Genomic DNA, 8,410 nt, shown 5'->3' with positions numbered 1-8,410 from the left:
CCATCCTGGCCAACATGGTGAAACCCCGTCTCTACTGAAAATACAAAAATTAGCCAGGTGTGGTGGCGGGCACCTGTAATCCCAGCTACTTGGGAAGCTGAGGCAGGAGAATCGCTTGAACCTGGGAGGTGGGGGTTGCAGTGAGCCGAGATCACGCCACTGCACTGCAGCCTGGGCAACAAGAGCGAGATTCCGTCTTGAAAAAAAAAATAAAAATAATAATAAAAAGCAGCTCATACGAGGGAATTATTTGGTAAAGCAACCTCATGCTGTTATAGGTTAAAAGCCTGGTCAGCTATTCTGCTAGACAGTCAAATATTGTCTGCAGGGCTGGACAGCGTATTGCTATTGAAAATAGCTACTAGGAGACGTTGTGCAATCTGTGAAACATTGTTAGGCTCGTACTATGTAAAAATCAGGAAAATTTGGGAACATACTGATATAACAAAAGATGAGTTGTCAAACCCTCACTTCACCAGAAAGCTGAATTAACCAGATAAGTCTTTCTGAAAGTTTTAGTGTCTTACTTTGTTCCTGTGCTATAACAGAATACCTTAGACTGAGTAACCTATAAATAATAGGAATTTATTTCTCACAGTTCTGGAGGCTGGCAAATGCAAGATCCAGGTGCTGGTGTGTTCAGTGTCTAGCAAGGGCGGCTTTCTGGTCCAAGATGGTGCCTTTTTTCTGCATCTTCCATAGGAAATGAACACTGTCCTTATGGTAGAAGGGTTGGAAGGACCAGGCTTTTTTTTTTTTTTCTTGATACAGCAGGGTCTTGCTCTGTTGCCCAGGCTGGAGTGCAGTGGCATGATTCAGGTTCACTTCAGCCTCAACCTCCCGGGCTCCAGTGACCCTCCCACCTCAGCCTCTTGGATAGCTGGTACCACAGGCACGAGCTACCATGCCTGGCTAATTTTTTTATTTTCTGTAGAGACGGGGTTTCGCCATGTTGCCCAGGCTGGTCTTGAATTCTTGACCTCAAGCAGTCCACCTGTTTCCGCCTCCCAAATGCTGAGATTACAGGCATGAGTCGCTGTGTCCGACCTGCAGCCTCTTTTATGCGTACATTAATCCCCTTCATGAGGGATGTTCTCTCGTTACTTAATCCTGCTAAAGACCCCACCTCTTAATAACTACATCAGTGATGGGTTCAATGTATGAACTGGGTGGGAGGGGGCACATTCAGACCATAGCATCTAGTCATTCTGGTTTTATTACAATTTATTAGACTTGAGGCATGAAAAAGCCTGCTAGATGGGACTTCAGCATCGATGAGCTGCCTTAGTAATACTGTAATAAAAAGCACTAAATACGCCAGTGGTGTGAGAGAATATTTTTCGGAAAATTTTATACTTACAGAAAATTTGGAAAGACGAGTACATTGATACCTGTGTGTTCACCACCTTGATGTAATGGATAACATGCTATTTGCTTTATCTGTATTTCATTGCTAGGAATCATTTGAAAGCAGTCAACATGATACTTCATTCTGAAATTCTGAAATAAGTATGCATTTCGAAAATACAGTTTCCTCTATAACGGGCACTATAGCACTTAGGAATATTGACAAGTATTTCATGCTATTGAATATCCGGTTCATATTGAAGTTTTCCTTGGGGAGAGTTCTGGGTCAAAGGTCAGTCCCAGTAGTGGTGTAGTTTAGTTGTCCTTGGGTCTAACCTAACAATTGCGGTGAAAAACATTAAGGAAATATGTGTGGTTACAGCTCTCAGGTTTCTGTAAAAATCTTTGACTAGATAAAAGTACCTGTTTGCAACTCCTGAATGGAAGATGGGACTAGAGAGATTGCAGGTCCTGGGTAGATTGTGATCAGTATTTGTACCTACACCTGGCTCTCCTGTCTTCATCAGTGGAAGAGCAGTTTGGAACTAAGCAAGAAGAATGCACATCCGATGACAGCAGAGTGGGGGCAGATCTGCTAGAGTCCATCAGACGTGGAGCAGGTTCAAAGCAGCCGTGTGAGCCTCCCTTCCGTTGTGTGGCACTGCGTACTTACCAGCAAATGTTTAGTGAGCCCCCATTTTGAGTAGTGTAAATGTGGAGCTACAAGGAGAAACAAGGATACCTGAAATTAAATAATTTGAGGAGAGAGCTTCATGGGATGGGGGTGAGGGAAACAGCCTAGGAGACAACGGGGAATTTTGAAAGATTGACAAGCCAAAGCTGTCAGACAACTTCCTTTGAGATGGGCACATTCCATACCTGAACTGTCCGGTGTACTAGCCACTGACTGCATGGAGCTTCTGCATATGGTAGGCTAATGACTTAGGAGCTGGATTATAAGTTTAAATTTTATTTTTCAGACAGTCTCCCTCTGTCAACCAGGCTGGAGTGCAGTGGCACAATCCCGGCTCACTGCAACCTCCACCTCCAAGGTTCAAACGATTCTCCTGCCTCAGCCTCCTGAGTAGCTGGGATTATAGGCACCCACTACCACACCCAGCTAATTTTTGTATTTTTTAAGTAGAGACAGGGTTTCACGTGTTAACCAGGCTGGTCTTGAACTCCTCACCTCAGGTGATCTGCCTGCCTTGGCCTCCCAAAGTACTGGGATTATAGGTGTGAGCCACCATGCCCGGCCATAAGTTTAAAATTCTCATAGTCACATGTGGTGGGTGGCTAATGTATTGGACAGTGCAGCTCTTAGCTACCAACAATGCCCTGCAGGGCACTGAGATCAAGAGAATTTCAGCAAGATGAACAAAGCCCACAAAAGCAGCAGCGGTAACAGGAACATTATCAGATTTAATAACAATTTAGATCCCCCAAATTCTGAGATCTAAAGATGCATGTTACTTTCACTGAGTCCTGTGTTTCTATGTACCCTAAATTCTGTTTTTAGAAGTCTGCCTCTTTGGCCAAGGCAGCTACGGATGAGGCCCCCAACAACAGCGCCCTGAGGTGACAGCCGTGGTGCCTGCGGGGACCACTAGCAGCCGCGGGCTGAGGGCAGGTTGGGACCCAGACAGGGCCGCTGAATCCCACCAGAGGAAGGCCAAGTATCCCTGTGGGGGAGGAGCAGTCCCCATGCCAGGCCTCCCGATGTCCCCAGGTCTCAAAATCCCCATCTCCATTCAGGGCAAGAAGAGTCTGCAACTCCTATGCCAACAACTGATAAAGATCCCAAAGAAGAAAAAGAGGCAGATGATTGTGCCCTGTCTCAGGAAGTTTACATTGCCGCATCCAGACCTAGCCGGGGGTGGCGCAGTAGGAGCAGGACATGTGTTTCTCCTCATGTGATACAGAGAACACCTGAAGCTCTCAGTGCAAGACCGGTTCATTGCAGCTCATCTGCAAATCAGAACCAAATACAGACCAACTCGATTATGATGTTCGAGAAGCATCAGTCTCCAGGCGGCATTAGCAAGGAGGAAGAAGAGACATTAATCAGTGAAGAGGAGATGCCATTCGAAGATAACCCAAGAGATGAGACCTACAAACCCCTCTTAGAAAGGGAGACCCCAAAGCCACGCGAAAATCAGGGAAGGTGAAAGAAGAGAAGGAGAAGAAGGAAATTAAAGTGGAAGTAGAGGTAGAGGTAAAAGAAGAAGAGAATGAAATTAGGGAGGATGAGGAACCTCTGAGGAAGAGAGAAAGAAGATGGAAAGATGGCAAAAGTCCACATTTACCCAGGAGAAAAAAGCCTCCAACCCAATATGTCCATTGTAAGATGGAAGGATGTGGAACTGTCCTTGCCCATCCTGGCTCTTGGCAGCACCATGTTAAATAGCATTTGTTGAAAAAAAATATGTATGTCTCCATCCCGCCTGTGGATGACTCTGTAGGCTCCAGAAGCAACTTCTGTGACATGCCAAACATCATACAGATCAAAGGGATTTTATATCTGTGACACTGTGCTCAGGCCTCCAAGAGTTCCCACAATCTGGTAGTGCCCCAGATGATTCACGCTGGCGAGAAGCCATTATCACAGTGTGAGATCTGTAAATTTACTTACCGACAAAAGGCATCTCTTTATTGGCACATAAAGAAGCATGAGGCTGGGCACCGTGGCTCATGCCTATAATCCCAGCACTTTGGGAGGTCAAGGCGGGTGGATCACCTGAGGTCAGTTGGAGACCACCCTGGCCAACATGGTGAAACCCCGTGTCTACTAAAAATACAAAAATCAGCCAGGCGTGGTGGTCCATGCCTGTAGCCCCAGCTACTCTGGGGGCTGAGATGGGAGAATTGCTTGAACCCAGGAGGCAGAGGTTGCAGTGCGCCGGGATCGTGCCACTGCACTTCAGCCTGGGTGATAGAGTGAGACTCTGTCTCAAAAAGATACATAATTACAGCCGGGCACAGTGGCTCATGCCTGTAATCCCAGCACTTTGGGAGGCTGAGGTGGGCAGATCATGAGGTCAGGAGATGGAGACCATCCTGGCTAATATGGTGAAACCCTGTCTGTACTAAAAATACAAAAAATTAGCCGGGCATGGTGGTAGGTGCCTGTAGTCCCAGCTACTGGGGAGGCTGAGGCAGAAGAATGGCATGAACCCGGGAGGCGGAGCTTGCAGTGAGCCAAGATTGTGTCACTGCACAGCACTCTGTCCCAAAGTGCTGGTAGGAGCCACTGCACCCAGCTGATAACCTCTTCTTTAATTAATTTTGCCTTTTCAGTGAGCATAGAACCTGTGTGTTGAATTTCAGTCTGGGCGCCATGGCTCATGCCTGTAATTCCAGCACTTTCAGAGGCTAAGGCAGGAGTATTGTTTGAGCCTAGGAGTTATGAGACCAGCCTGGGAAGCATAGCAAGACCCTGTCTGATTAAAAAACAAAAACGGAAGGAAGACAGAAGAAGGAAACCCAACACATTCACCTTTTAGGTTTCCAATATTTATATTTTGTAATGCTACTAATAAGGGCCCTACACAGGGATACTTCCAGATTCACAGACTGATGTCTTCGTAAATTCAGACCAACTTCTGTTTCTCAAGTCATATAAACACCCTGAGACCACGCATGTCCCAAATGCGTTCTCCTTATTAACAGAGTTTAACACATCTTCATATTCAAAGGGAACGAAGTTATCAGATATTTGAAAACCAATACTTTTTAAATTCAGCAGTGACAGAAGAAATAAACGATGGAAAGACTTGATCATGTAAAAATTTTAAACTTCAAAGTCACCTTTTCTTTGGAGATGGCCTTGCTGTGTTGTCCAGGCTGGTCTTGAACTTGTGGGAAACCACCCGTTTCGATCTCCCAAAGTACTGGGATTACAGGCATGAGCCATTGCATGCGACCAAAATCACTAACGTTTTAGGAAGTCAATAGACTGTCTAAAGATTTGATAAGATGTATAGCAGAGAACACAGACAAGGGTGAAGATATTTATTTCTGGCCGGGCGCAGTGGCTCACACCTGTAATCCCAGCACTTTGGGAGGCCAAAGTGGGCGGATCACCTTGAGGTCAGGAGTTCGAGACCAGCCTGGCCAACATGGCAAAACCTGGTCTCTACCGAAAAATACACAACTTAGCCAGGCATGGTGGTGGGCACCTGTAATCCCAGCTACTTGGAAGTCTGAGGCATAAGAATTGCTTGAACCCGGGAGGTGGAGGTTACAGTGAGCCATTGTACTCCAGCCTGGGCGACAGAAAGAGACTTCATCTCCCCCAACCCACCAAAAAAAAAAAAAAAAAAAAAAAAGATGCGGGCCAGGTGCAGTGGCTCATGTCTGTAATCCCAGCACTTTGGGAGGTCGAGACGGGAGGATCACAATGTCAGGAGTTCGAGACCAGCCTGGCCAACATAGTGAACCCCATCTGGACTAAAAATACAAAAAAATTAGCTGGGCATGGTGGCCATGCCTATAATCCCAGCTACTCGGGAGGCTGAGGCAGGAACGCAGAGGTTGCAGTGAGCCGAGATCGTGCCATTGCACTCCAGCCCGGGCGACAGTGCAAAACTCCTTAAAAAAATAAAAGATGTGTATATCAAGACCTCGGCTGGGCACAGTTGTTTGTGCCTGTAATCCCAGCACTTCAGGAGGCCAAGGCAGGAGGATTGCTTGTGGCCAGGAGTTCAAGACCAGCCTGAGCAACATAGTAAGACCCCGTCTCTACACACACACACACACACAGAGAAAACTTAGCCAGGCGGAGTGGTGCATGCTTTTGGTCCCAACTACTTGGGAGGCTGCGGTGGGAGGATTTCTTGAGCCCCGAAAGTCAGCGCTGCAGTGAGCTATGATTGCACCACTGCATTCCAGTCTGGGTGACAGAGCAAGACCCTGTCTTCAAAAAAAAAAAGAAAACAAAATCAAGAGCTCAATTTTTTTTTTTTGAGATGGAGCCTTGCTGTGTCGTCAGGTTGGAGTGCAGTGGCACGATCTCGGCTCACCGCAACCTTTGACTCCCAGGTTCAAGCAATTCTCCTGCCTCAGCCTCCCAAGTGGCTGAGACTACAGGCGCCCACCACCACACCCAACCAATTTTTGTATTTTTAGAGATGGGGTATTTTTGTATTTGTAGAGATGAGGTTTCACCATGCTGTGCAGGCTGGTCTTGAACTCTGGGGCTCAAATGGTCAGTTCTACTCAGCCTCCCAAAGTGCTGGGATTACAAGTGTGAGCCATCATGGCCAGCATTTATTTATTTATTTTTATTTATTTTGAGACGGAATCTCGCTTTGTCGCCTGGGGTGGAGTGCAGTGGAACGATCTCGGCTCACTACAACCTCTGCCTCCCGTGTTCAAGTGATTCTCCTGCCTCAGCATCCCGATGAGCTGGGATTACAGGTGTGAGCCACCACGTCTGGCTAATTTTTTTGCATTTTTGGTAGATACGGGGTTTCACCATGTTGGCCTGGCTGGTCTTGAACTCCTGGCCTCAAGTGATTTGCCCACCTCAGCGTCCCAAAATGCTGGGATTACAGGTGTGAGCCTCTGTGCCAGGCAAGAACTATTTATATTCTTTTTTTTTTTTAAGCTATATCTGCTGGAATGGGATTTATTTTTATTTTTAGTTTTAGTTTTTTTGAGACAGGGTCTTGAAAGTTACATTATAGACAAAAATAGAACTCAGTAATATATAAAAAGTGACATGCATGTTTATATATCAGAATCTGGGGGGATGCAATTTTTTTGACTCCAGTGTCTCCAGCTCAGGCTGGAGTGTAGTGTGTGATTGTTGTTCACTGCAGCCTCGAACTCTTGGGCTCAGGTGATCCTCCCACCTCAGCTTCCCAAGTAGCTGTGACTGCAGGCACGCGCCACCATGCCTGCTATTTTTTGTTTTCGTTTTTTTTTTAAAGACAGGGTTTCCCTATGTTACCCAGTATGGTCTCAAACTCCTTGGCTCAAGTGATCTTCCCGCCTCAGTCTCCCAAAGTGCTGGGATAACAGGCATGAGCCACTGCACTGGGCTCATGAGCAACTTCTTTGTGTCAGGTGCTGTTGTACACACATGGGGGTATAACAAGACAGGATGCCAGCTCTCAGAGGCTACAGCCTCGGTGTTGCAAGATATATATATATATATAAAGAAAATGTGCTGTTTCCATGGTTTCCTGTGTTAACTGTTTTCCTTTTCCAATTTCCAGTACAGTGTTATTTATTCCTTTGCCATTTTCTTTTTTTCTTTTTTTTTCCGAGATAGAGTCTCTCTCTGTCACCCAGCCTGGAGTGCAGTGGCAGGATCTATGCTCATTGCAACCTCTGCCTCCTGAGTTCAAGTGATTCTCCTGCCTCAGCCTCCCGGGTAGCTGGGATTACAGGTGCCCACCACCACGCCCAGCTAATTTTTGTACTTTTAGTAGAGATGAGGTTTCACTATGTTGGCCAGGCTGGTCTCGAACTCCTGACCTCAGGTGATCTGCCCGCCTTGGCCTCCCAAAGTGCTGGGATTACAGATTACAGGCGTGAACCACTGCACATAGCCACCATTTTCTTTCTTATACCATTTTGGAAATTTTATGCCATATATATATTTTTTTAACTAGGTATTGTTAAATTTGTAACACTTTTTTTTTCTTTCTTTTTTTTTTTTTTTTTTGACAGGGTCTTATTCTGTTGCCCAGGCTGGAGTGCAGTGGCAAGATCTCAGCTCATTGCAACCTCCGCCCCTGGGACTCAGGCGATCCTCCTGCCTCGGCCTCCTGAGTAGCTGGGACCACAGGTGCACACAACCATACCTGGCTAATTTTTTTGTATTTTTTGTAGAGATGCAGTTTTGCCATGTTGCCCGGGCTGGTCTCGAATTCCTGACCTCAAGTGATCCACCCACTTCAGCCTCCCAAAGCGTTGGGATTACAGGTGTGAGCCTCAACTCCCGGCCACCACTGTCTTTTGACCTCTATTGTTGCTGATAAGAAATCTGAGTCTAGGGCCTGGTGCGGTGGCTCACACCTATAATCCCAGCACTTTGGGAGGCCGAGGTGGGCAG

The 8,410-nt window shown here is 46.5% G+C and overlaps 1 pseudogene; it reads left to right on the top strand.

The window, feature by feature from the left end:
• Positions 1-2,901: 2,901 nt before the first annotated feature.
• Positions 2,902-4,048, top strand: LOC111551594 (annotated as a pseudogene).
• The last annotated feature ends 4,362 nt before the right edge of the window (positions 4,049-8,410 follow it).

The sequence above is a fragment of the Piliocolobus tephrosceles genome, chromosome 11 (genome assembly GCF_002776525.5).
Source record: "Piliocolobus tephrosceles isolate RC106 chromosome 11, ASM277652v3, whole genome shotgun sequence".
Classification (NCBI taxonomy): Eukaryota; Metazoa; Chordata; class Mammalia; order Primates; family Cercopithecidae; genus Piliocolobus; species Piliocolobus tephrosceles.
Note: the sequence above shows the minus strand (reverse complement) of the source record. Positions and strands in the feature narration are given on the sequence as shown.